The sequence below is a fragment of the Salvelinus alpinus genome, chromosome 2 (assembly GCF_045679555.1).
Source record: "Salvelinus alpinus chromosome 2, SLU_Salpinus.1, whole genome shotgun sequence".
Classification (NCBI taxonomy): Eukaryota; Metazoa; Chordata; class Actinopteri; order Salmoniformes; family Salmonidae; genus Salvelinus; species Salvelinus alpinus.
In genome coordinates, this window is record NC_092087.1 from 47523516 (window position 1) to 47549474 (window position 25959).

The 25959-nt window shown below is 43.3% G+C and overlaps 1 protein-coding gene across 8 annotated transcripts in view; it reads left to right on the forward strand.

The window, feature by feature from the left end:
• Positions 1-425: 425 nt before the first annotated feature.
• LOC139563299 (plasma membrane calcium-transporting ATPase 1-like) overlaps positions 426-25959 on the forward strand; it is a 168770-nt gene continuing 143236 nt past the window's right edge. For 6 of the 8 annotated variants that reach the window (XM_071381930.1, XM_071381866.1, XM_071381916.1 and 3 more), the window contains exon 1: positions 5242-6051. The gene's annotated coding sequence lies outside the window, so the exon portion shown is untranslated. Of the gene's footprint in view, positions 575-5241; positions 6052-23848; positions 24436-25959 lie in introns of those variants that run through there. The other 2 variants (XM_071381876.1, XM_071381886.1) reach the window with 2 other exon arrangements.

Here is a 25959-nt window from a genome sequence, read left to right on the forward strand (position 1 = left end):
TTGAGGTCTCCTTTACTAGCAAGAGTTATCCCTGATACTGTGTCCTCCCTCCCATCAATTCCTCCTCTACTCTCTTCTCCTAGCCAGCGCTGTATTGACATTAGATACACAAGGCTGTTATGGCAACAAGAACAGAACGAGGGGATACGGGACAGTGCTACCAGCAACAGCCAATCAGGTTTCACCGTTACATATCACATCCCTTCTCTGGAGGGTAGACAGGCAGGGAAAGGAAAGGGTGTGTGTGTGTGTGTGTGTGTGTGTGTGTGTGTGTGTGTGTGTGTGTGTGTGTGTGTGTGTGTGTGTGTGTGTGTGTGTGTGTGTGTGTGTGTGTGTGTGTGTGTGTGTGTGTGTGTGTGTGTGTGTGTGTGAGAGAGAGAGAGAGAGAGAGAGAGAGAGAGAGAGAAAGAGAAAAGAAATAGAGGTGAAGGAGAGACAGTGACAGAAGGAGTGAGAGCACAAGAACTCAAATGCATTTTCTCCATTACCCAACCTGAGTGGATGGTAACAGTTGGTGATACGGCTGGTGATACGGTTGGTAATACGCGTGTCTATCCTGTGATCAAGGCTCCAGGTGAGGAGATGAAGAGATGAGTTGTGTACGGTGCTGTAGATGTACTGGTTAATTGGCAGTCTGTGTGTTTGTCCAGCTCTGCAAAGCTAAGCCCACGGAGACTTTGTCTTACACAACACAGAGAAGAAGAGAGTAAATAGATGGGGCAGGGAATGAGAGAGAAAGTAGGGGAATAGAAACAGAGGGGAAACATTTTCAATGTTTTTGGAGAGAGAGAGAGAGAGAGAGAGAGAGAGAGAGAGAGAGAGAGAGAGAGAGAGAGAGAGAGAGAGAGAGAGAGAGAGAGAGAGAGAGAGAGAGACAACGAGCTTGGGGATAGAGGTAATGAGAGACTCTAAAAAAAGGGATAGAGAGAGATGACAGCGAAAGAGGAAGACATGAAGAGATGAGGGGAAAAGAGTAAGAAGGAGAAGACAAGAGAGGAGATAGGGAAGGAATGACAGATAAAAGGAGGGGAATAGAAAGAGAGGAAACGTATGGGAGGAAGAGGAGGAGGAGGATAAGAAGGAAGAGGAGGGTTGATACCTGCTCTATCTCTAATGCTGCAGTGCAGGGACCTGTCAGACGGTGAATTAACCATCTGCACGTGCACGCATGGACACACACACCAAGGTTATTATAGTAAACTAAAACTTGAACTAAAACTAATCATGAAAAAAACAACTTAGTAAAATAATATAAAATAATTAATAAACCTGTTTGAAAAACTAAAACTATACTGAAACTATTATCTTTGACTCCAAAACTAACTCAAATAAAACATTTAAAAAGACATTCATTATGTTCAGTTTTGGGGGGGTAAAAATCGAAGCTTTTTTCTAGTTTGGTTATCATCAAGCCTCTGAATCTGGCGGGTCACATTGAGATTCACTTTATCATTTAAAGGGAGACTCAGCGAGATGACGCCGCAGATATAGGGCTTGTTCGCGTGGATAAAGCAACCAAAAGTCAAGGAGTGGAGTCGGGGGAGGTGCATCTGCGACAGCCGAAAGTCAGACACTAATGTGGTTTTCCGACAGCAAGGCTCAGATCAACATGGCAGTGTTGCCAGGATGAAGTAAGAAACTGCAGAAACTTGCAGTCGACTGCAGTCAAAACATTATGACCATTGATCACATGATTTTTGTAAAGTTAATGCAGTCGACATTTATGCGCAAGTCGGAAAAAATGTCCCCACCCAGAATGCAACACACTTTGACAGGCGGTTACCATCAACTTGACAAAAGTGATCCGCTCGAAGAGCCCATTGAGATAAGCGCAATGCAAGACTTTGCTCTCACAAAGTCACACAGAGGATGTGCACAGGTGCGCTTCCCGCTGCTACAAAGTGGTAGCTACGGGACCAAAACAGCGGAGAACTTTAGCCTCACGCTTCAACACACCTGGTTGTTGCGGTATTTGACCTACTACTACTGTTTACTTCGTGCATCTACGTCATCTCGCTGTCTACCTTTAAACCTAACCTATGACCTGACCCATCACCGTATGTATTACTGCCCCCCAGTGGCAAGAAGTGACATTAAAAAACACAAACTATACAACACATAAATGGCTCCTAGCCTCCCTAGCAAATGTTACTTTCTGTCCCTGACACTAAAACTAAAACTGAAACTAAATAATGTAAAAAACGAAGTGGCTTTTTACTGAAACAGGGCCAGGGAGGACACTTTGTTATTTTTTCAACTGCTGATTGCCGCTTTAGGAGTTGGTATTGAACGACTACCCCTTCAAGATTATGGTCATGTTCCCCTGCTCAAACATTGCATCCATCAACCAATGGTTGAGTGCCACATCATCGACTGTGCAGTTGGGCAGCAGATTGCTATAACATATGATGTGGTTAACTGATAAGTAAAATACCTATCCAGGCAGATCAACAACGTCTGCAGGGAAACCCGACCTTGGTGTTGAACTACCCTTTAAGATTAGGTGTTGTACTATCCCTTTAAGATTTGATGTTGAACTTCCCCTTTAAGATTTGGTGTTGACCTATCTCTTTAATGTTTGCTGTTGACCATAGAGACAGATAGAGTACTCATATAACCTGTTTTAGCATGGAGATTGCCATTGAGGGCTTCCGCCCTTTTAAAGTAGTCAACTGGGTGGGGATTCCTATGGTCTTGGAACGATCAGCCAATGATCAGAGCATTGTCTTCTTCTTCAAATTGTGTTGCCTATGGTATGTCAATGGCTTTACGCTATATCGCTGACATCTAGTGGCTACAATAAATAAATGACACAAAAGTTTAGATTCAGGACTTACAGCACTGCATGTGTCAGTAAATCGCCAATATTAGCTTTACGCTTTTTTCAAACATAAAAGAAGAAGACAAATGACTACTTTTAAAATTTAGATTTTGTGCTCTATGGTGTTGACCTTTTTGCTTTAAAATTTGACCTGTCCCTTCAAGATTTGGTGTTGAGTTGTCCCTTTTATACTTGTTTTATAAATGTCCCTGTAATATTTGGTGTTGAACTACCCCTTCAAGATTTGGTGTTGAGTTATCCCTTTAAGTGCGAAGGGAGAGTGTCAGTCACAGAAGAGCTGAGATGTTGACTGGCACCTCTCAGCCTGTAACACCTACATGTAGAACAGGTGCTCATGAATATCAGATGCAGTGTTTTCATGCGTTGGCGTTTCGTATAGGCCTTGGGCATACATTCTCGCCTCTGTATTCTATCAGGTCTTATATGTAGATGCAGTAAAGGTGGTTTACTGACTGAACTATGTTCAACAAACTGTCAGAAAACTGAAGACTCATGTTAGCTCCCCTAACTAATGCATAGGCTTTAGCTCAGAGGGATAACTCAGGCACAAAGTTATGACAATATCGATTTGTGACTTCCTTATTTGTGTCTCTGTTTTTGACCATAACCACAAACCAGGAATCAAACCAAAAATCAAACCCTAACACTAGGACCATGATAGCACACAGAGATAGTTAAATAAAGGTTAAATAAAAATGTAATTAATAAAAAGCCTTGGCGTTAACTTTTGTGGTAAAAACGAATCTTCGGGCAAGATTGCTCATTATGCGAGCATAATATACTGAACCGCCTCTGCTACACAACTTTACATCTTATATTAACACATTTTGAACTCATTTACATTTGAAATCATTGTACTGTATGTTAGAGTCGAGACCATTCTCTCTCTCTTTCTTTCTCGCTCTTTTTCTCCAAGCTAATCACATGTTTGTGTTCCTAGAACACTCTGTTATCTACATATGGTCGTTACTATTTTAGCACATGTTAGCAACCCATCTCATTGTTTCAACCAGATTGCAGTTCTTTTTCTACCTTTAACCTATAACCTACCTTTAACCTTTAACCTACCTTTGCTCAGTGTTTACAAATACTAATACAACACATGGAACGTTTGAGTCAAATATGCACTTTCATAAATTATATTAATTAATCAAAAAATTGCATTTCTATGAATTTCTATGATTTGAGCATAGAGGGAAGATAGAAATGCATGTAAATCTCTCCATATATGTGCTAACAAGTATGACCGGTCGTTTCCATGGCTACCCGTGCACATAATGTGTATTTTTATAGTGATTTTTTTTTTTTACCTTTAACCCACTAGAGTCGAATTCCGTGCCCCCGCTGAAATCTAATTAGCATAATACAAAAATCCCCATCAACATCTATCGGTTTAAACTAGAGATATCTGGTGGCAGAGCCGATGTCGCCCTTCCGCATCTGCGGTGAAAGGTGGCAGAGCTAGAGCGGTGTTTGTCAGACCATGACACATCCTGAAAATCGGTCTTCTCACGAAAAAGCCTGTAGCGTCCGATGTATGAACATTTTTTAATAATTTAATATGTTAGCTTTGTAGAACCCCCCCCCCTTAAGGAGGCCCAGTGCAGTCGAAAACTTGATTTATTGTATATATTTCCACACTATGGGGTTGGAATAATACTGTGAAATTGAGAACATGATGATAATGCCCTTTTAGTGTAGAAGCTGTTTGAAAAGACCGCCTGAAATTTCAGCCTGTTTTGGTGGGATGGAGTTTTGGCCTTCCATGGTGGCATCACTGTGCAGTAAATTTGTTAAATAGACCAAAAGGACACAGAGTTACAAACCTCTGCCAATAACTGTCACTCATCATTATTCACCATTCATTCATGATTACCCATAATCATGGTAGCACCCAGATTCATGTAGATTTGCTCAGAAACATTACATTCTTATTCTTATGATTTGCCTAGTTAAATAAAATGTTAATAATAATAATAATTTAATAAAAAGTGACTCATTTCTATTGGGCCCAACATAATCCGAAACACTATTTAGGCCTATAGGTACATTCTTATTCTACTAAACTTTAGGCTACTTGTGGAGTCAGGTTATATTCTGGTAAATTAGCAAAATTACTGGTAATCAAACATTTATTCCTGTATTGAGGACATGTAGCCAGGCCTAGGCCTAAATTTAACCATTTCATGAATCACACCGTGGAGGGCAGAGCAGACAAGCTACAACGCAGACCTGGGGGGAAATATGATAATTATATAGGTTTCCTGATGCCATTAAAGGACTATTCGGGCGATCATCGATTCAACTGTTCCATAGAAACGATCATGTCTCCTCAAGGATCCACTTTAAATGGGTAATCCCGATTTTGTCCCTCCCTCTTTCTCCCTCCGCCTCCCCCTCTCGCTCCGTGGCGGCGCTCGCTTCAGACGCTGTATATCTCTTTCGTTTTTCCAGCCACGGAAATCGGTGAACCGATCTTTCTATAGTTCGGAGATAGGTCGCGTTTATCTGTACTTTTACCGCGGATGCACGTGAACCCAGTCACAATTTAGCCTAGACAAAACAAGAAACCTTGCGGAGTGAATCTATTGGGACTGCTGCTGTGCATTCGGACCACCAAGAGGATCCTTCCTCTGCGCGATATTTTCCTCCAATTTGGAGAGAAGGGTGTTAGTTTTCGAAGTGAAATCTCAACAGTTGGTTTACTTTTGGTACTCATAGCGCGTTGGTCTAGTTTGTCACACACTTCACGTCAAGTTGCTGATATCTAAAACAAAAGGAAACGCTATAAAGTGCCACGATCAAGCCCGTCTCTGTGCAATGCCACAGTTGTCACATCGGAGCCCAGATGAGGAAAAAACAAAACCGTAGGCTATAGCTTGCACTTCTACAGCACGCATATTTGCGCTGATCGCATAGTGGTAAATCCCATCTCACGGATTTCTCCCCCCATCTCAAAGGCACAATATCAATATAGGCACTGATTTTTTTGTTGTTGGTGTGTGTGGTTTTTCGGTGTCAAACTGTACGCCTACTCACTGAAAGACCTTTTGCACTACCCAGCTCTGACAGAAGCGGAAGAAGACTGAGATACGGGATAGTGTGTGATTGTGTGAGTTGAGGAGAGGAGAGGAGCGCTCACTTAACCATCTCCTGCCGTCTGGTTGTCATGTAGGCTACCTGACCGCCTGACTGCCCTCAGCATCCGGGTAAGGACTGCTGCCTCTACCCTTCTCTTCCAAATCTCAGGTTATTTTCCACAGGTGTGTGAGTGGAACGAATTAATGGTTTCGTGCGATGCGTGTGTTTTGCACAGGCTTTACCAATGCAACCATCCGCCTGTTGTCTGCAGATAGCGAGTTCAGTCTTGCTGGGAGAAAATAGTCAAGTTTGAATAAACAACCTCCCCTAGTTTGGTAATAAACACTGATGTTTTACAGGTGGGAAATCTAATTTCCGTATTGGGGGGGTTGCGGCTACTATTCAGACATGGAGTCTGTGTCCTTCACCAATGAGTGTTTGTCGCAACAGTTTGTCTCACGTAGACAATTGTTGTTCATATCTGGGGAGGCATTTTATGAGCTCATGGGTTTATCCTATCGTTTTATTTGGAGATTCCGCGTAAATGTCATCAGGGTCGTCTCGTGTGTATTTGATCGTGCTCGCGTGTGCGTGTATTTATCTGTGCGTAGCTTTGTGTCTCCATTATTGGATATGCCGGTTTAGCTTGATCCATTAGTTCTTCCTAGTTCAGATTCTACATGTCAACTGTAGTGAATGGTTGTGCTTTTTGACTCGAACAGAATATGTTTAGCTCGAGCTTCGAAAGAGAAGAGACAACCTTGTTTAATTAACAAGCGCTCGCTCCTTGCGAGAAGTAAATCCTTCTTACATAATTTCCAAGGGATGGGCATCAGCTCTCCTCCTCTCCATTCTCCTTCCTTTTCTGGGTGTGTCCTCGCGCTATTGCGTTTCTACAGGGGGAGACCCCGCAAAATCTGCTCGTGACTATTTTTCAGATTGTGTGACCTCCAAAGGAGGTCATCCGCGCTGTTATTTTCCTCCGGCAGCGGAGTGTCAAGTGCCACGGCTATTATTGCAATATTATTATATTCAGAACATTCAGGTTGAGCTCCCCCCTTTTAAAGCCGGCCTTTATCCCATATACGCACTTTCACCTTCACTCCAGACTAGACAAGACTAGACTAGGTGTGACTGCTGCAGTAAACTGAAAATGTCTAATCATACTGTAGGCTACACCTTCCCCTCAGGAACAGCCTCAGAAAAAGATTACATATTTAACTTATTGACTACTACTTGTTGTGTGTTTAATGCTGTAACATACAGTACCAGTCAAAAGTTTGGACACCTACTAATTCAAGGGTTTTTCTTTATTTTGACTATGTATACCTTGTAGAATGAAAGTGAAGGCATCAAAACTATGAAAAAAGACATTGAATCATGTAGTAACCTAAAATGTGTGAAACAAATCAAAATATAGCCACCCTTTGCCTTGATGACAGCTTTGCACACTCTTGGCATTCTCTCAACCAGCTCCATGAGGAATGCTTTTCCAACAGTATTGAAGGACTGTTGGATGCTGAGCACTTGTTGGCTCAGCAACAATATGCTGAGCACTTGTTGGCTGCTTTTCCTTCACTCTGCGGTCCAACTCATCCCAAACCATGTCAATTGGGTGGAGGCCAGGTCATCTGATGCAGCACTCCATCACTCTCCTTAGCCCTTACACAGCCTGGAGGTGTGTTGGGTCATTGTCCTGTTGAAAAACAAATGACAGTCCCACTAAGCGCATACTAAGTGGGATGGTGTATTGCTGCAGAATGCTGTGGTAGATCATCCATTCACCTACTCTGCGTCTCACAAAGACACAGCGGTTGGAACCAAAAGTCAGAATTTGAGATTTATCAGACCAAAGGACACATTTCCACCAGACTAATGTCCATTTGCTCATGTTTCTTGGCCCAAGCAAGTCTCTTCTGTTCTTTACTAGTGGTTTCTTTGCAGCAATTTGACCATGGCCTGATTCACACAGTCTCCTCTGAACAGTTGATGTTGAGATGTGTCTCTTACTTGAACTCTGAAGCATTTATTTGGGCTTCAATTTCTGAGGCTGGTAACTCTAGTGAACTTATCCTCTGCAGCGGAGGTAACTCTGGGTCTTCCTTTCCTGTGGCGGTCCTCATGAGAGCCAGTTTCGTCATAGTGCTTGATGGTTTTTGCAACATTGAAATCTTCTGTATTGACTGACCTTCGTGTCTTAAAGTAATGATGGACTGTCATTTCTCTTTGCTTATTTGAGCTGTACTTGCCATAATATGGACTTGGTCTTTTATCAAATAGGGCTATCTTCTGTATACCACACCTACCTTGTCACAACACAACTGATTGGCTCAAATTTTTTAAGATAGAAATTCTACAACTTTAGCGAGGCACACCTGTTAGTTGAATGCATTCTGGTTGAGATAATGCCAAGAGTGTGTGAAGCTGTCATCAAGGCAAAGGGTGGCTACTTTGAAGAATCTCAAATATAAATTATATTTTTATATGTTTAACACTTTTTAAAAATGATTATACTATATATTTTGGGGGGGTTAGTACATGATTCCATATGTGTTATTTCATAGTTTCTGGTGTCTTCATTATCATTCTACATTGTAGTAAATAGTACAAATAATGAAAAACCACAAGAATGAGTAGGTGTGTCCAAACTTTTGACTGGTTCTGTATATGTATAGCATCGTCTGTCACAGGCATCATTATTATTATTATTATTATAGTGTGTCTCATTCATCTCTTTGACTGAGGGAATGTTCTGTGTCATGTCTGTTAACTTGATCAATACAACTCATAACCTGATCAATAACACTCACATTATCAATATAGTAAATGACACTGCATGCATGCATAGTGCTGTGTGTCTGTCCTGCCTTTCTGTCCTGTCTGTATGGTGATATGCCGGTTATTTATTATCTTGGACTGTCTGAAAAAGGCAGCAAACATCTCTCTAAGTGTGTTTCGTCCCTCTGATAAAGGGTATCGGCCTTTATAGAAGAACGTAATTGCGGGTTTGCTGGTTCAAGACGCACTCTGAAACTCCATCGTACTCCAGACAGAGCAGCAAACGGTGATGTCAGCTTTTCAGTGTGACATCGTCATATAGATTGCGTTCCCCTCCTCAAACGTCGCATTCACCAACCAATGGTTGCATGCATCAACCGGTGGTTGCATGCCACGTCGTCGACTGGCGTATTGCTATAATATAGTATGTCAGCTGATGTGTAAAATACCTATCCAGGTGTTGTACGGTCTGGCAGGGGTCAGCAACTTCTGAGCAGAGGAATGTGTCCTCTGTCCTTGTCCCATGATCCTGTGGGACATCCTTTTCTGCCTCGTTAATCCACTAGTCACATGCATGAATGACTACCCCTGTGTCTCCACCATGCCACCCTCTGGAAGTCACCCTCTTGAGTTGTGTCAGCAGCACGTGATAATGGAGGTCCCTCAAAGCGAGTTAGTAGGGGGAAAGGGGGTGGTTAGGGATTCACAAAATCTCACCAGTCCCCATCATAAAGACACCATGGCTACCGACATAATCATTCCCAGCTTCCTACTTGTCCATCTCTTCGATCTAATCATCCTCAGCTTCCTACTGGTCCATCTTTTCGATCTAATCGTCCTCAGCTTCCTTCTTGCTCATCCATCCTTCAAATCTCCACTGTGCCCGAGGGGACTTGTCTGCCAAGGTTGATGGGGAAGATTGCCCCTTTTAAGCTAATATATACCCTTGGGACAATATGCTACTCTTCAGTCTTGGTCCCAGGGGCCCAACAAGGTTAATAATATATGCCATTTAGAAGACTGGATTGCACTCCCTGTACTGTCATGAATTCCCTGTGGCAATTGAACCCACAACCCTTTGTGTTGGTAGCATCAACCGAGGACCACACGGAGGCACATCCTTATAGTCCAGGGTTTGAACCCAGAGGGTTTGAACCCAGACTAAACTCTGTCGTACCGCACTCTTTGTGTGTTGTACTTTTGTCTAAACTGTGTTATTGTGAATGTGTCTTGCACACGTTGGTACAGGGTTGACAGGCTCTGTGTTACGTGTGTTGTTTACTCATTTTCATTGTGTTTTGTTGGCCCGTGTTGTGTTAGTGTGCATTATTTTAGGAGGTGTGTGCTATGGTAGTTGGCGTGTATTGTTGGCGTCTGTTATGCTAGTTGGTGTGTATTGCAGACTCTGTTTCTGTGTATTGTGCCGCGATCATTCCATATATGTGACTACCATAATTAATATTCTAGTATTCACTATGCTGCATCTTCCCAACTAATTGTACATATTATATATTTTGTCTTACGCTCTGGGTGGGCTTGGGTGGCCTGCCAGAACTGTAACACTCTAGGAAACCTCATCAGTAGCTATCTAAACAGAATGCATTAACCTAGCAACTTCCAACGTCCATTATACTCACTTCTCTTGTTACGTTTAAAAAAAAAATAATTATGTAACCAACCCCGCTAACCCATTATTGAAGGTTTTTCTACAGGACTGTTTGTTCTGGGCGGTGATGTTTCAATTCCCTGTTTCAATTCCCGATTGGGTGGGAAGAGAGGACATCTTTCCGAAAGGATTGGGCTCACGCAGAGGCTGACCGGTTTATTTTCCATCGTTCAAATCCCCCGCTCCTCACCTCTCTTCTTATTACACTCCTCTCTTCAATCCCCATTCTCCCATTCTCCCACCTCTTTTCCGCTCGACAAACCATTTCTGTATGGACCTTGCTTTGTGCACAGGGGCATTGTCATGCTGAAACAGGAAAGGGCCTTCCCCAAACTGTTGACACAAAGTTGGAAGCACAGAATCGTCTAGAATGACATTGAATGCTGTAGCTTTAAGATTTCCCTTCACTGGAACTAAGAGGCCTAGCCCGAACCATGAAAAACAGCCCAGCACCATTATTCCTCCTCCACCAAACTTTACAGTTGGCACTATGCATTGGGGCAGGTAGCGTTCTCCTGGCATCCGCGAAACCCAAATTCCTCCTTTGGACTGCCAGATGGTGAAGCGTGATTCATCACTCCAGAGAACGCGTTGCCACTGCGCCAGAGTCCATTGGAGGCGAGCTTTACACCACTCCAGCCGACGCTTGGCATTGTGCATGGTGATCTTAGGCTTGTGTGCGGCTGCTCGGCCATGGAAACCTGTTTCATGAAGCTCCCGACGAACAGTTCTTGTGCTGACGTTGCTTCCAGAGGCAGTTTAGAACTCGTTAGTGAGTGTTGCAACCGAGGACAGACGATTTTTACACGCCACACGCTTCAGCACTCGGCGGTCCCATCCTGTGAGCTTCTGTGACCTACCACTTCGCGGCTAAACTGTTGTTGCTCATAGACTCTTCCACTTCACAATAACAGCACTTACAATTGACCGGGGCAGCTCTAGTAGGGCAGCCATTTTATGAACTGACCTGTTTGAAAGGTGGCATCCAATGGAGGTGCCACGTTGAAAGTCACTGAGCTCTTCAGTTAGGTTATTCTACTGCCAATGTTTGTCTATGGCAATTGCACGGCTGTGTGCTCGATTTTTATACACCGGTCAATAATGGGCGTGACTGTTAATAACCAAATCCACTAATCTGAAGAGATGTCCACATATTTTTGGCCATATAGTATAACTGCCAGGCACGCAGAGATGCGTGTCGCCACCTGGGTGTATATAATATGTTTTATGTATAGATTTAGTCTAACACATACACACACACACAAGTATGTGGGTGTGTATATGTCCCAGTTACTCCTACATTCAGCTATGATATCAGCAGTATTTTTGCTTTATCACAAACGAGGTACTAGGGTAGTGAATTAATGTTATTCTCAGCTGTAAGCTAGCAAGGAAAGTCAATCTACAAAGCTGGAAGCTACCGGTATCTTCTTGCATTGTAAAGTGTTCTAGACTCTAATGGACATTGTTTTGCGAACACTTTCGACATTTCTAGCTACATGCCATATTGCATTATTCAAAGGCACTTTACCCTAATTGTTCCAGTAAGTCACTCTGGATAAGAGCGTCTGCTAAATTACTAAAATGTAAATGTTAGCCTCTGTGCAGCAGAAGTGGAGATGCAGGCCAGGCTCCGCGTGAGTGCAGTGGTTCAGGCTAGAGCTAGCAATGAGTAAGTAGAGCAGGCACGTTGCGCTTTAAGGGGGCATCGGCTGCACTGATGGACAGACTTGATCCTCTCTCAATCAGTAGACGACATGAGACACATTTGATAGAAGTACCGAAGGGGAAAATAAATAAAATAATAATTATAGTACCGAACCGTTTTTCCTGTTCTTGTATCGAAAAAGTCGAGAGGTTTCGGTATACCATGCAACACTAATCTGCTCTCTGCACTCTCCTCTCCTTTGTTCGTTTCCATTCTGTATGTGTGTGTTTAGTCATGATGAACTTCTCATTAAGGTGTTGCAGACTGCTGCTGAGGATGTGAGGAGCTGCAAGCAGGCTGACGGCTCCGTCAATTTTGTGTGTGTGAGTGAGAGTCGGTGTGAAGTGACAGCTCGGCGCACACACACAGCTGCTAGATGTGTTGCGAGTTGTATTAATAGAGCGTGGAAGTGAAGTGTCCCCTGAGAGTCCCTGTGGTGCATTGTGGGATTGTGGAGTGTTGACAGGATCGACACAGAGTAGAGGTGTGTGTGTGGGGGGGGGGCGTGCGGCTTCAGCTCATTATCACACAACATCACTGGCGTACTCGTTGAGACAAACACACACCAGTTTCTGAACACATGAGGTTGTCATTGTTGAGTTCATCTATGGTGCCAAACAATGTGACTCTTTATTCCTGCTGCAAGGATGTGTGTGTGTGTGTGTGTGTGGATATTAGCAGACAGGCAAAAATGTGGAACACTGATGAAGAGGTTGGATTGATTAGAAAACATGCTAATGAAGGAGAGAACGTGATGGAGAGAGAGGCACAGAGCGATAGAGAGAACATGTATGAGTAAGGGAGGGGGGGGAGGGATGAATGGAGCGGAGAGGGATTGTGAGAGAGAGCGGGAGGAGAGCAAGTCCGAGGCAAGAGGATTACATGGAGACGGTGATAGGGGCCATTAACATGCTGCCGCTGATGAAACGGGTGTGACTCTGGTACCCAACCCAGATGGTTGTTTACATTGAGAGCACACCTACATTCATACACACATAGTGAAGCGAGGGACTCTCAGATAGTAGGCCACTAAGTTATTTCCTGCGTTCTATTATAATCCTCAGCAGCATGGTTAATGCATGCCTGTTTGTTCGTTTTGGCTTTCTCTATCAGAGCAAATTGTTGATGATCATAAATAGCCAGCCTCTGCATTTTAGTAGTACACCGTCTCTCATATCTTTTTATTTTTAGATATTCAAAGCAAAACATGCTTTTTAGATCCTCACAATAGTATTCAAAAGAAATGTCCTGTCTCTCACGATACCTGATTGTCACCATAATGATTTGTTGTTTTTAATATCATGGTCTGTCTCACTTTGCCTGAGCAACGGTGGCCTTGCCATTCTTGCTATAATAAAGCTGATCTGAAGCGGAATTGGAGACGGGCAGAGAGGGAGCGAGAGAAGAAGAGGGAGAGTGGTGAGGTTAGGATGAGGTGTAGTCATTTACTGGAACCAATGGAAGGTATTTGGAGGGAGGGAGGGAGGGAGGGATGCACTGCACTGCACTGCACTGCACTGGTTGTGGAACTCACGTTGGCTCCAGAGAAGGAGAGCGATGCGTTGCACTCGTTTACTGAACTCCCTATGTATGGTAACGGTACGGCGGTTAAACTCAGAGGAGAGGTGGATGAGGGGACAGGAGAGGGGGTGGGACAAAAGGGTCAGAGGTGGAGTGTTGTAGGCGCAGAGGAAGTGGAAATCTGGATGGTTTCCTCATGTTCTGTGTTCCTCATGCATATTTTCTCCTCGCCATTTCACTTCCTGATATTTTAACGACACTGGGCTGTGGCCGCTCTCTCTCCCTCTCTGTCCCTCTTTTCCATCTGTTTGTGTTTATGTAGCCAGCTTGTGTGTGTGTGTGTGATGTAGTTGTTTAGTTAATGTGTGTTTAAGTAGCCAGTGTATGTAGTTCTAGTGCTGTAGTTGTTTGGAAGTCTGACAGTAACAGTAACACACGTCAGATGTAGCTGCCGGGCCCAATGCCAAGAGGGAACTCTCTGGCTCACTGCCTCCCTCCATCCCCTTGTTCTCTGCCTCTCTGCCTCTCTCTGCTCCCTGTCCTTCCTACCACACCCTCCTTCGTCCTTCCTCGTCTTCCCCGTCACTCCTTTTTCCTCCCTGTCTATCTCTCGGTTCATTCATCATTCTCCCTTCTTTCTCTCTCTGGGATGGGGGAGTTGGGGAGTGTGTGTGTGTAGTTGTGTTTTATGTAGTTAAATCTGTGTTCATGTAGCCAGTCTGTTGTATGTGTTTATGTAGCCAGTGTATGTAGTTCTAGTGCTGTAGTTATTTGGAAGTCTGGCAGTAACAGTAACACACGTCAGATGTAGCTGCCGGGCCCAATGCCAAGAGGGAACTCTCTGGCTCACTGCCTCCTTCCCTCCCTCCATCCCCTTGTTCTCTCCCTCTGCCTCTCTCTGCTCCCTGTCCTTCCAACCACACCCCCCCTTCGTCCTTCCTCGTTTTCCCCGTCACTCCTTATTTTCCTCGTCTATCTCTCAGTTCATTCATCATTTCCCCCTTCTTTCTCCCTCTGGGATGGGGGAGTTCGGGGGGGTGTCGGGGGTCTGATCTGTCCACCCAGACCAGCCTCCAGACAGGCGAGTGTTTATAGCGGTCACCACCTTAACCTCATACACACACACACACACACACACACACACACACACACACACACACACACACACACACACACACACACACACATTGTCACAGAGATGAACTGCTCGGATATTTATGAGCTACAATAAGCTAGTTTACGAATTACACACAATGCTATTAAAACAGGGTTTTGTATTAAAACTGATTGTGCATCGTTAGCTGTTGGTTATGTAATGAGGTGTGCGTGCGTCCTGTGTCTGGAGCAGTGAATGGGGGCGGAATGCTGAATGTTGTATTTGGGTTGAGAAACAGGGTGTGGTGCTGTTTGGACATTATTACTGAACACAATGAGGCTGTGCTGTTCTCGCCTACTGCGGCTGTTTATTGAAGATATATATACACACACTGAACTTCATTCAGTTGACTGGCCCAATGTCAAATACAAAATGGAAGAAGGAAACAGGAATATTACACTGAACTGAAATGTGCAGGCTGGCCTGAGAACCTGAAACAGACGTTCCACTAACAGAACAGAAGTTATTCCACGTTTTATACAGCATAAACCAACCAATTTCTACACGTCCGTTCATTCCTCTGACAGAGTTCGAAAACATTAGTCTGCTGATATATGTTCAGTGGTGTTGATGAAATTAAACTGGCTAGTCTGCGTGGATCAGAGTTCCTGCTCATTTGAGGTTTAGCACCAACTTTTCCATGGGTCAAACAATCAAAGGCGCCGTTGTCCTTGACCTAAATAGCGCCGCATTATGATCATACGAATGCTGTAAATAACGTGTTTTTCCACTGCTGCCCTGTGTGCTGGTCCCATTTAACAAGAGGCCTTACAGAAGGAGAAGGGGGAAAGAGAGAGTGGGTGCGGAGACAGAAAAGCACATGGGGGCATACATACAGATGCTGTATGTATTGTGTAGATCCTACACACCTCTTTGTATGGAATAAAACATCTGATCAGCTCTATACGTCACACGTCTAGCTGCTGAGTAAGCTGATTGTGTCGAGACAAGGCGAGTGGATTCTAGAAGAGCGAATGAGGACGAAGCCGTGTAGATCGGGAGGACTGTGAGATAGGATTGTGAGATACGCCCGTCCCAACCCACAAGTATCAATGGCTCTCTGTGTTTGCGTCACTGTCTCAAGCAAACCTGGTTAGCACAAATTCCATTAGCATGACTTCATTTAAAGCAAGAGGTGGCAGTGAGGTAGGAATGCTGGTGGTGTGCTGAACACACTGAAAACCCTGACATTTGTTGTGACTCAACATTTGGGACCATCTTGTGACCGCAGTAGAGGAACAACCTTGCAAAACAGTCATCTGAAGCTGACAAACTAATTTTCCTAAAGAACTAGCACTTCCCTCTCTCTCTGTGTGTGTGTGTGTGCGCTATTACACAATGTTTGTGTGTTTCCAATGTCTTGAGGGTCGAATGAGTCTCGTTCAGTCTAAACACTTGTCGCTTTAGTAAATCATCGCTAATTACACAATGTGACCTTGCTGCACATGCCAAGTGTTATTTGTGACATTTACTAGTAGTGAGTCAATGTTGGCCAACATTGGATACCCCCTGCTGTTTACTATATATATATATTATTTTATTTTTTTGTAAATTGTTTTTTGTAAATTGTAATCCAGAGTGACATCACTCTGGATTACAATTTACAAAAAACTTTACTATATATATATCTGAGATATCTGAGATATATATATATATTAAAGTTTTTTGTAAATTGTGATGTCACCTGACAGCATGCCTCTGAGTGATTGGTTAGAAGACAGGCTCAGGGTCATTGGCTGACGTGGTGTGTTCTGCCCCAGAATGCAACACAACACAGGGTGTGTAGCCAAGCCAGCATATAACCTACATGAATGGAATTAGAAGTGGAACCCAGCTAGTCATTATGAATGAAACCACGGCACGAGCAGAGGCAGTAGTAACATGCCATCCAACCAAGTGGACCGATCTCCCTCTGTAATATGATTCTGCGTTCTACTGTTCACTCCTGATACGTGTCATTCTCCTCCAGTGCACTGCAGTTCACCGTTTTCCCATTCAAATACATGTTGTACTACTTGCTTCAGTTTAGTGCTTGATTTCATTAGTCTCAAGTCATTGAATATATCGGGAGTTGGCTGTAGGCCTATATAGCTCAGCCATTGTATCCCAAACAAGACAACCATAATTCTGAATCAATCTATTGTAAACACCAACGCAGGCCTGTTGGGGATAGGGCCGGCCCGTGACCACCGGTGTCTCTGGGATCAATAGAACAAGAGGTCAGCTGAATAGGGTCAGGACCAGATGTTTTTTTTTTACCTCTAACCTCTGGCCACACACACTGGTAGCATGCTCAGTGACACTATGCTCCAGGGTGAGTGGTTCTATAATGGGTCTGTCAGTATAAGAGCTGTTGTGTTACCGTCTCAACAGTAGACCACTTTAACAGCATTTTTGTCTTCCTCTGTGAAACACAGTTGGCTTCATATTGACACAATGTCAAGCTGTTAGCCCAAAAATGCTTCGTCCACTGCAAGGTACTTTACTCAGAAATGGAATACTGCCAGTAGAGATTGCATCCTGTGCATCACATTTCATGTAAAAATATCTCCCCTTTTTTTTAAAGCGCCAGTCCTGGAGAGCCCGTTTAGAAGTAGTGTGTGAATGGGGAAGCAGGTATGTGAACAGGCGTTCACGTCGAACCCTGATTTGTGTTTGGACTCCATGCAGGCTGGGATTTGTGGGAGGCTGTATGGTGCCTCTCTCGTCCTTAAGCACTGGTATGCTCCCTCTCTCTGTCAATTGATGCAGTTAGATGTATCTGTGTGTGAGAGGGAGAAGAGGGAGGGAGAGTGATGATATGACTGGCCTTTATCTGAGGGACCTTCTGTGCCCCCCCCCCCCCCCCCTGACACACACACACACACATTTTTTTCAATTTAAGGGCTTTATACACTCCTTTCCCTCAGCCACCCATCTTCTCTCTCCCCGCCCAATCTCCTTGAGGTATTGGGTGTGGAACTTGGCGTGAGAGATGCTTTGAGGGAATGCGGGAGGGGGGGGGGAGGCTGGAGAATTAGGCATTGGTGGCTAAAGGGCCGTCTCTATTTCTCCTACAGAGCGCTAGGGAAATGAGAGCTTCAACTTTGGTTTTTGCAATATCATGTCAGATGTTTACTTAGCAGCCTTCACTCGGTGTAATTAGCATAATTACACACTGTCATCTAATCACCTGTTGGTTTTAGTTTTTCATTGTCAGTCTTTGTAGCCAGTGCCTAGACCTACCGGCTCTGTCTCACTTCAGAATTCGATGTTCATCCATGTTTCTCAAACGTCAAATTGTTAAGGTTGTGGTGTTTTAAGGTTAAGTTTAGGCATCAACTCAGAATTCTTGAGGTTAGGCATTAACTCGGAATGGTTAAGGTAAGGGTTAAGGATTGGGATAGGCTTAAAACTAAAGTATTAAAACAACTTTTTATCACTGTTCAAACTTGCAATCGGAGGCAGATACTTACACCCATCCGCCATCCCGAGTGGCGCAGCGGTCTAAGGCACTGCATCTCAGTGCAAGAGACGTCATTACAGTCCCTGGTTCGAATCCAGGCTGTATCACATCCTGCCGTGATTGGGAGTCCCAACGGGCGGCGCACCATTGACCCAGCGTTGTCCGGGTTTGGCCAGGGAAGGCCATCATTGTAAATAAGAATTTGTTCTTGACTGACTTGCCTAGTTAAATAAAGGTTACATTTTAAAAGAATACAAAAATAAATCCCCTTCCACAACTGAAACCTACTTGAAGGTAACAGTGCTCACTGTTCCCCCTAGGGGTCAGTTTACACATCTCCTGACATGGATGGATGTCGAATACTGACTTGTATCACAGGTGACCTGGCTGGCCTAGACAGCAAGAGATGAAGGGGGACAGGTTAGGAAAGGGGAGATGGAGGGGAGAGAAAAAGCTGATGAGGGTAGATGGGAAGGAGATTCAAAGGGAAAACAGGGGCGCAGAGAGGACACTAGATGAGAGATGGTGGTGTTGAAGTGGGGAGAATGGGAGCGGGGGAGGAGAGGGAGAGTGGTAGACTGTTGAAAGCTCTTCTGAGCGATTCTAATTAAGAGATTAGCATATCCTCTGAGACTGCTAGCGTAACCACGGCCTGCTAGCACTAACGGCCAAGACATGTCGCAATTAGGAGAACAAGGATCCGCTGGTGCTAAAGTAGACCTCTCTGAGCTTGGTCCACACACACACACATGCATACATACATACGTACGCACACGCACACACAGAGAGAACAAGCAGTCAGCGACCCTTCATCTGAGCTTGTTTAAGACCTGTCCTACAGCTCCAGCGACAGACTACTGCAGAGCTACAGGCTTACATGGACTGTTTCATTGTTCACTGTAAAGGGCTTCCCTTTAAATAGCATAGGTTTAGAGGCCCCGTCTTTTCTGTACATGGGTGTTCAGGCCAACACAAGCTCATCTGTACCTGGGGATACCTCCACATCTGATCAGGCGCTTATCTGAACCAGGTAAAGCTAGGCCAGTAAAGCCTCCGACAGGTGACAGTATCTCTTCATCCAGCCTGGATATAGGCTCAGCCCAGTGGAGGTCAGCTGCAAGCTACCTCATCCGAGGCCTCCCTACCTGGTCTAAATCAAAGGTGTTTTCCCCTCCCTGTGAGCCCTCTGGTTCTCATTAGCCAAGGGCGCTTGTTGAGAAGGCTTTTTAGAGCACAGATGTTGATACGCACTTCAAAGGAGTCCCCTTCAAAGTCCCCTACAGGTAAGCGTGCTGAGAGTGGAATGACTTGGTTCATTCATGGAGGTGTAAATAATCATTGATACAGATGTAGGATCTTAATTTGAGCCAGTTTTCTACAGCAGGAAAATAATCCTGCAGCAACAGGAAATTAATTATGTGAATTATAATGAATGGGCATTTTTTTGTAGGGGTTATTACATTTTTCATTATGGAAAATCAAGTCTGACATTTTTAAGTGGAAGTTACAAACTTTAGAAGCCTTTTTAAACCTCGAATGCACCACAAGTTTGCATTTCCTCCTGTGCAGGAAAATTCTCAGCAACAAAAGAGTGATTAAATTAAGATCCTACATCTGTAGGTGTTGCAATAGCCTAGACATCCCCAGCTGTAAGAGATATTGGTCAAGTTAATACTATAAATAAAAAATGTATCTCTAATGACAAATGTAATATATGCTATAAATCTGGGAACCAGTCCGTTATTGGAAGATAACTTATAAGCCAGGTCTTCTTGTACAATTTATCTTAACAATAACACTTATGACAAAAAATATGGATATTATTAATAATTGATTTATCTGAAGGTTCATTGATGAGCCTAGTATCACATTCATGAATTCGTATGTTTTCTAAAGCTTGTCTTGTATCAGAAAACAACATGTAAAATAAATAAATAAAATGAATCAATTGCTACAGGATGAATGATAATGGCATATGATCGATACAGGGAATGTATGAATACATTTATTTATTTATATTTTTTTAATTCTCCAGCAAATTGTTAGATGACATTCGGATAGAGCGACATTTACACACCACTATACTTAACAGGTCACGCAGGTGCATACTGTGAAAGACTATGTCCTATATTTCTGTGAATGGAGGGAGCAACTTAAAAGGGCAAGTAGGGGTTCAGTTCTAATATGTTCTAAATTATGCCGTTACAATCAGCAGTTGCTATATCCATTTTTGGACTCATAAATTAGGGCTCTTGAGTGGCGCAGCGGTCAAAGGCACTGCATCTCAGTGCTAGAGGCGTCACTACAGACACCCTGGTTCGAATCCAGGCTGTACCACAATTGGCCGTGATTGGGAGTCCCATAGGGTGGTGCACAATTGGCCCAGCATCGTCCGAGTTTGGCTGGTGTAGGCCGTCATTGTAAATAAGAATTTTGTTCTTAACTAACTTGCCTAGTAAAATAAAGTTTAAATAAATAAATAAAATATTTTAAAAAATATGTATCCATAGATTCTTGAAGATTGTATCTTTCTAAATGCCTCATGAGCTTAGTTTAACTGTTGTACCCCATCAGACCCCAAAATGTAAGCTTGTTTTACTCTGTTTTGTAAACAAACACTATAAAGCCTCAAAACATGGTTGAAACTATAATTTTGATATCATGTATGGTCAGTCCTTGCATCCATAGCTCTATGAATTTGAGAGTGGTTACACTTCTCCAACCCCATCCCTTATCTTTTTACCGAAACGGGGCGGGGAATCTGCTTTGTAATTGTTTCTACTGATTATTTCTGCTTTAACATTAACCTAAAGAGCTACACATTACACCTCATGCCAATGCTGGGGAGAGAAAGGGCAATTTAGTTGTGTAGTTACAGTCAATAGATAGAACGGGGGTCTTCGGGCAGATTGTGCGGTTTCAGTGATGCGTGCTGATGCCGGGGAGTTTTGGGCTGGGCAAGGCAAAACGGTCCAAAGTAGAGGTTTGGTGAGGAATGCTAGCGTTGGCCTTCTGACTGAGCTCTTGACAGGATCAGTCCGACGCAAGCTGGTCATCTGGAATCCTTAGCTCGGCTTCAATGGAAAAATGACAACTCGCAAGAGGAAGTCCTTTTAGGTAGTTCGTCCAGAAGTCGTCTTGACAGTCACATCTGACAGCCAAAACATTCACTGGAACGAAAGTGTAAAACATTTTCCTCAGTTCTTTTATTCCTCCATATTGAGGGGAAGGTTCAAAATGTCCCGCCGAACCATCTGACCCGGCTGATTTTGGTTCAAGCTCGGAAAGGTGGAGAAAGTCATGCAAGCCTCCCCTGACCTCTCCTAGGGTTGGTATGTTTGTGCCAATTGGAGAAATTAGGAATTGGTCCACAAGTGTCCGTAGAATGTTCTGCACGTACCATACACTCACAGAAGCAGTCCAATAGTGACTGAAATGAGGTTTGCAGTCCTAAGGCACCAAACCGGCATTGGTTAGGTTACACATTGCATGATTACTTGTAATAAGCATATTATACCTTGCAATAACATAGGAAAAACTAAATAATATCACACAAATAACCCCGAAATGTTATGAGTCCTTCATGTTTGACGTGCTGTTAGGAAAGTTGTTCTAGATCTTGGTGCGTTGTTGAATGAGTCTATTTTCTTAGATAAAGACTTGTCACTTTCCATGGTCAAGAGGAAGTAGGCCTGTCTGGATCAGGACTTTATTGCCCTGTCATATACTGGCGCAAAAAGCATTCTAGCTTGGGCTCTTCTGGTTTGTTTATAATATGTTTTATTGCCCTGGATCAAGATAGCAGGCTGATTGGGGCCTTATCCTGGTCAAGCCTGGCTTAAAGGGACTTCTTCTGGCCAGTGGGGTCAACAAGGGTTCCTGGTCTGAAGGGGGTTTATAGGCCCCTGTCCAGTAAAAGGGTTTTGTGCTGATGTGACGCGAGGGTCCACTCCTACACAGCTATGTCTATGCTACTGCTAAACAGTTTCCGTTGAAGTGGGCGCGCGTGTGTGTGTTATTTCATTTAGTTTTTTTGTATTTGCACACAAGAAAATATGAAACAAGATGAGAGATTAATACACAAACGGAAAAAATGCAGGAGAGGCACGAACTCTGAAAGGCTTGTAAGTCACCTCCTTTCAAGTATTCATAAAACAAACCATACAAAAAAAAGTACCTAAGGCAGATAAACAAATAAATAGAGATTTACACAAAGTAAAAAGAACATGATGAATTACGGGGTAAAAACATGTATTCAAGTAAAATGCATAATGAAAACAAAGTGGCTAATTCTGGCTGACGGTTGGTTGGAGTGTGTTTGTCGTATCTCTCTGTTCGCTCATCTCTGAATGTCAACCCCGTGTTGATTGGCCGGCTGTAATGGAAGCCTAAGTCATCTGTCAGTGCAGTCAATTCCCACTAACAAGTACACACACACAATCACACTGATCACACGCGCGCACACAGCGTAGAGCTGCCAAGAGAAAGGACTTTGATTCAATGACAGCAGTCAACCATGATCAGTGGCAACACTCCCATGTGAGATGGAACACTTAGACACGCACAATTATCATATGTGCGTATTGGTGTCAACTCCAACCACAACAAGACAACCCAAGTAGAGTTAACACAACTTGTACTTAAAGGTTTTTTTAAAATGCCTTTTACATGAATTTGCTTAAATGCCTGTTGCAGGAATTCGCTTTTTTCTCGAGCTTTCACAAACTCAGAGAGATAGTTGGATGTTGTTTTTAGAGCTTGGTTTGGTTGCGCTGTGAGTTGAGGTTTCAACAACCCTTCTTTTCATGAGACCGAGGGACCAGATTCACATTATAAAGAGTTTAAGATGACCCTGGGCCAAAACCAACAGGATCAGCTAGAGATGAGACTGTCTATGTGTATTTGGCTACTAGTACAAGGGACTGGCTTTTGGCATTCGTCCATGGACTCACCATCACTATGGCAACATGTAACATGTCCACCTTTTCTTCACTTTCTTTCATGTGCACTGCTGTTTGTTCCCCCTCCCAGACGTTGCTCTTGTTAGTTTTGTTTCTTTGTCTTTTGGTCTCTGCGTGATTCAATTCTCTCTCTTTCTGCCCTCTCAGTGCCGTCTCTCCTCTTGTCTCTTTCCATGTGTTTCATTCTTACTCACCATGTCCCTCGCCCTTCATCTTCCCTCTCTCTCTCCCCCTCTCTCTCTTCTATCGTTCTTCTTCCCTCAAACATTTTTAGCCGTCTCTCCTCTCTTCTCTTTCCATGTCTCGTGCTTACTCACCAGGTCCCTTCCTCTTTTCCCTCGCTCTTTCTCTCTCTCCCCCTCTCTCTCGCTCTTTCTCTCTCTCCCCCCTCTCTCGTCTATCGTTCTTCTCCCCTCAAACATTTTTAGCTCAGTCTCCTTGTCTCTCGCCTCTTGTCTCGTACGTACTCGTTATATTCCTTCCCCTTCCTCTCTCCACAGATTTTTCTCTTGCCTCTTTTGCATAAATCTTTTTCTCACTTACTCTACTCTTTACCTCGGTCTCAATCTACTCCCCCAACCCCCCCTCCCCCCTCTCTCTACTCCCTCCCTCTGTCTAGTTCCCTCTTCTCTGAGCGGGCCCTCTCATTTAGTAGCTGACAGCATGGAATAATTTCTAAATGGAACCAGAGCCCACGCACCCCTGGGAGTGGCTCAGAGTGCTTGGGCACACATACAGCTCATTGTTCTGTTCAGTGAAAGAGGGAGGAGGGAGGGAACGACAGAAATAAGGAACCAAAAAGGTAGGAAGAGGGGAAAGATGGGAGGAAGAAGCATTTGAGAGGGAGGAGAGAGTCCTGCTTTAGCCAAGTGTTTCCTCGATAATCTCTTTTTACAAGCTTTTAGAAAACACACTGTGTGTAGTTTTACATTCAGACTGAGGAATGTGATTCCACCGTCCACCCAGAGTAAGTCAGCAAGAGGGAGGAATGGAGTACGAGACAGGAATGCCAAGAATGAGCTTAATGCATGAAACTATAGTGTGTGTGCGTGCATCTTTTTTGAATTTCCATGGGTGCTTGTGTGCAAGCCTATGCCTACTTACAAGCCTGTATGTTTGTGTGAGTGTACATGTGTATGCATGTCTGTGAGAATGCTTGTGTGTGCATGCCTGCCTGTGTGTGGTGGTGGTGGGGGGGGGGGTGATCATGTCTCTGCTTCAGACCCGCCCTCCCAGATCAGTGTGGTGACATTCCAGACCAGGACACAGAGAGACAGGTAATTTCCTCTTAAAAGCCCCAAGAGCACCAACATGACTTTATAGGAGCATATCAAATTTTGTGTCAATTGAAAGCTAAGAGTCTATTTTGGGGAAATTACTATTTTCCATTAAATTTTTTTTTTAAAAAGCAAAGGCTTTGATTTCTGTTCACACAGATGGAGGAAGTCTTTAAAAGCTATTAGAACTACATCAAAACACAATCATGTTTAAGAAATGGTCCCTGACAACTAATATCAGCTTTTATATTTCGTTTTGCAGAAATTATTTGCCTTCTGTAAGTTTAACAAATATTGACTAGTGTCTTGTCATTCTGTTACCAAAAACCCACATCTTTTAAGATTTTTTATGGATAACAATTTTGTTTATGAATTATTAAGTGACTAAAACATGTCACGATGTTACCAAATTGGTAACAGAGTGACAGATCAGTAACAGACTGACTGCAATTTAATTGGCCACTATGGGAAATCATAGTCACCAACCACAGTGGCATTAGAGCACAGTAGAGTGAAGAAAAGGATAATACAGTAGAGTATAGCAAAGAAAAGGACAGAGTATAGAAAAGGATAATACAGTATAAAAAGGATAGTAGAGGTACAGTATAATGTAATATACTGTACTGAATGTTACGCTACTATTCATTACTATAGCAAATTTGGTCTTGTTTGGGGGCGGAGCTCATTAGAATAGTAACCAGTTTGAAGAATAATACCCAAACATGCAAAGGAGGTTATTACATTTGTCTACCTTTTTGTGTACGTATTCAGGATACACCAACATGAATAAAATGACATTCATAACTATGCATTTCTAGAAAGTACAGATCGAAGACCCATGTTGTCATTCTGTTACCATCATTCTGTTTCCAAGTGTTGATCCACTTCACTTACTGTAGTTCAATAACCCAAAAAGATTTTCTCAAAGTCAAGGTGTCATATCATAGCTGACACCCCAGTCTTTCTGTAGACATCTTTGAATCTTAATTTAGAGTAGATATTTAACATTGTTTTTGGAAAATGTGGTCACATAAACGTGGAGATTTTACTGTCATTCTGTTACCAAAATGTACATCTGTACTCTTCAAGTAAATGTGTTTTAGTAAAATGTTCAGTAGCAGTTGTTAAAAGTAGACTTCTACAGTGCCAGTCAAAAGTTTGGACACACCGACTCATTCAAGGGTTTTTCTTTATTTTTACTATTTTCTACATTGTAGAATAATAGTGAAGACATCAACTATGAAATACCACATTGAATCATGTAGTAACCAAAAACGTGTTAAACAAATCAAAATATATTTTATATTTGATTTTCTTCAAAGTAGCCACCCTTTTCCTTTGACAGCTTTGCACACTCTTGGCATTCTCTCAACCAGCTTCATGAGGAATGCTTTTCCAACAGTCTTGAAGGAGTTCCCACATATGCTGAGCACTTGTTGGCTGCTTTTTCTTCACTCTGCAGTCCAACTCAGCCCAAACCATCTCAACTGGGTTGAGGTCGGTTGATTTTGGAGGCCAGGTCAT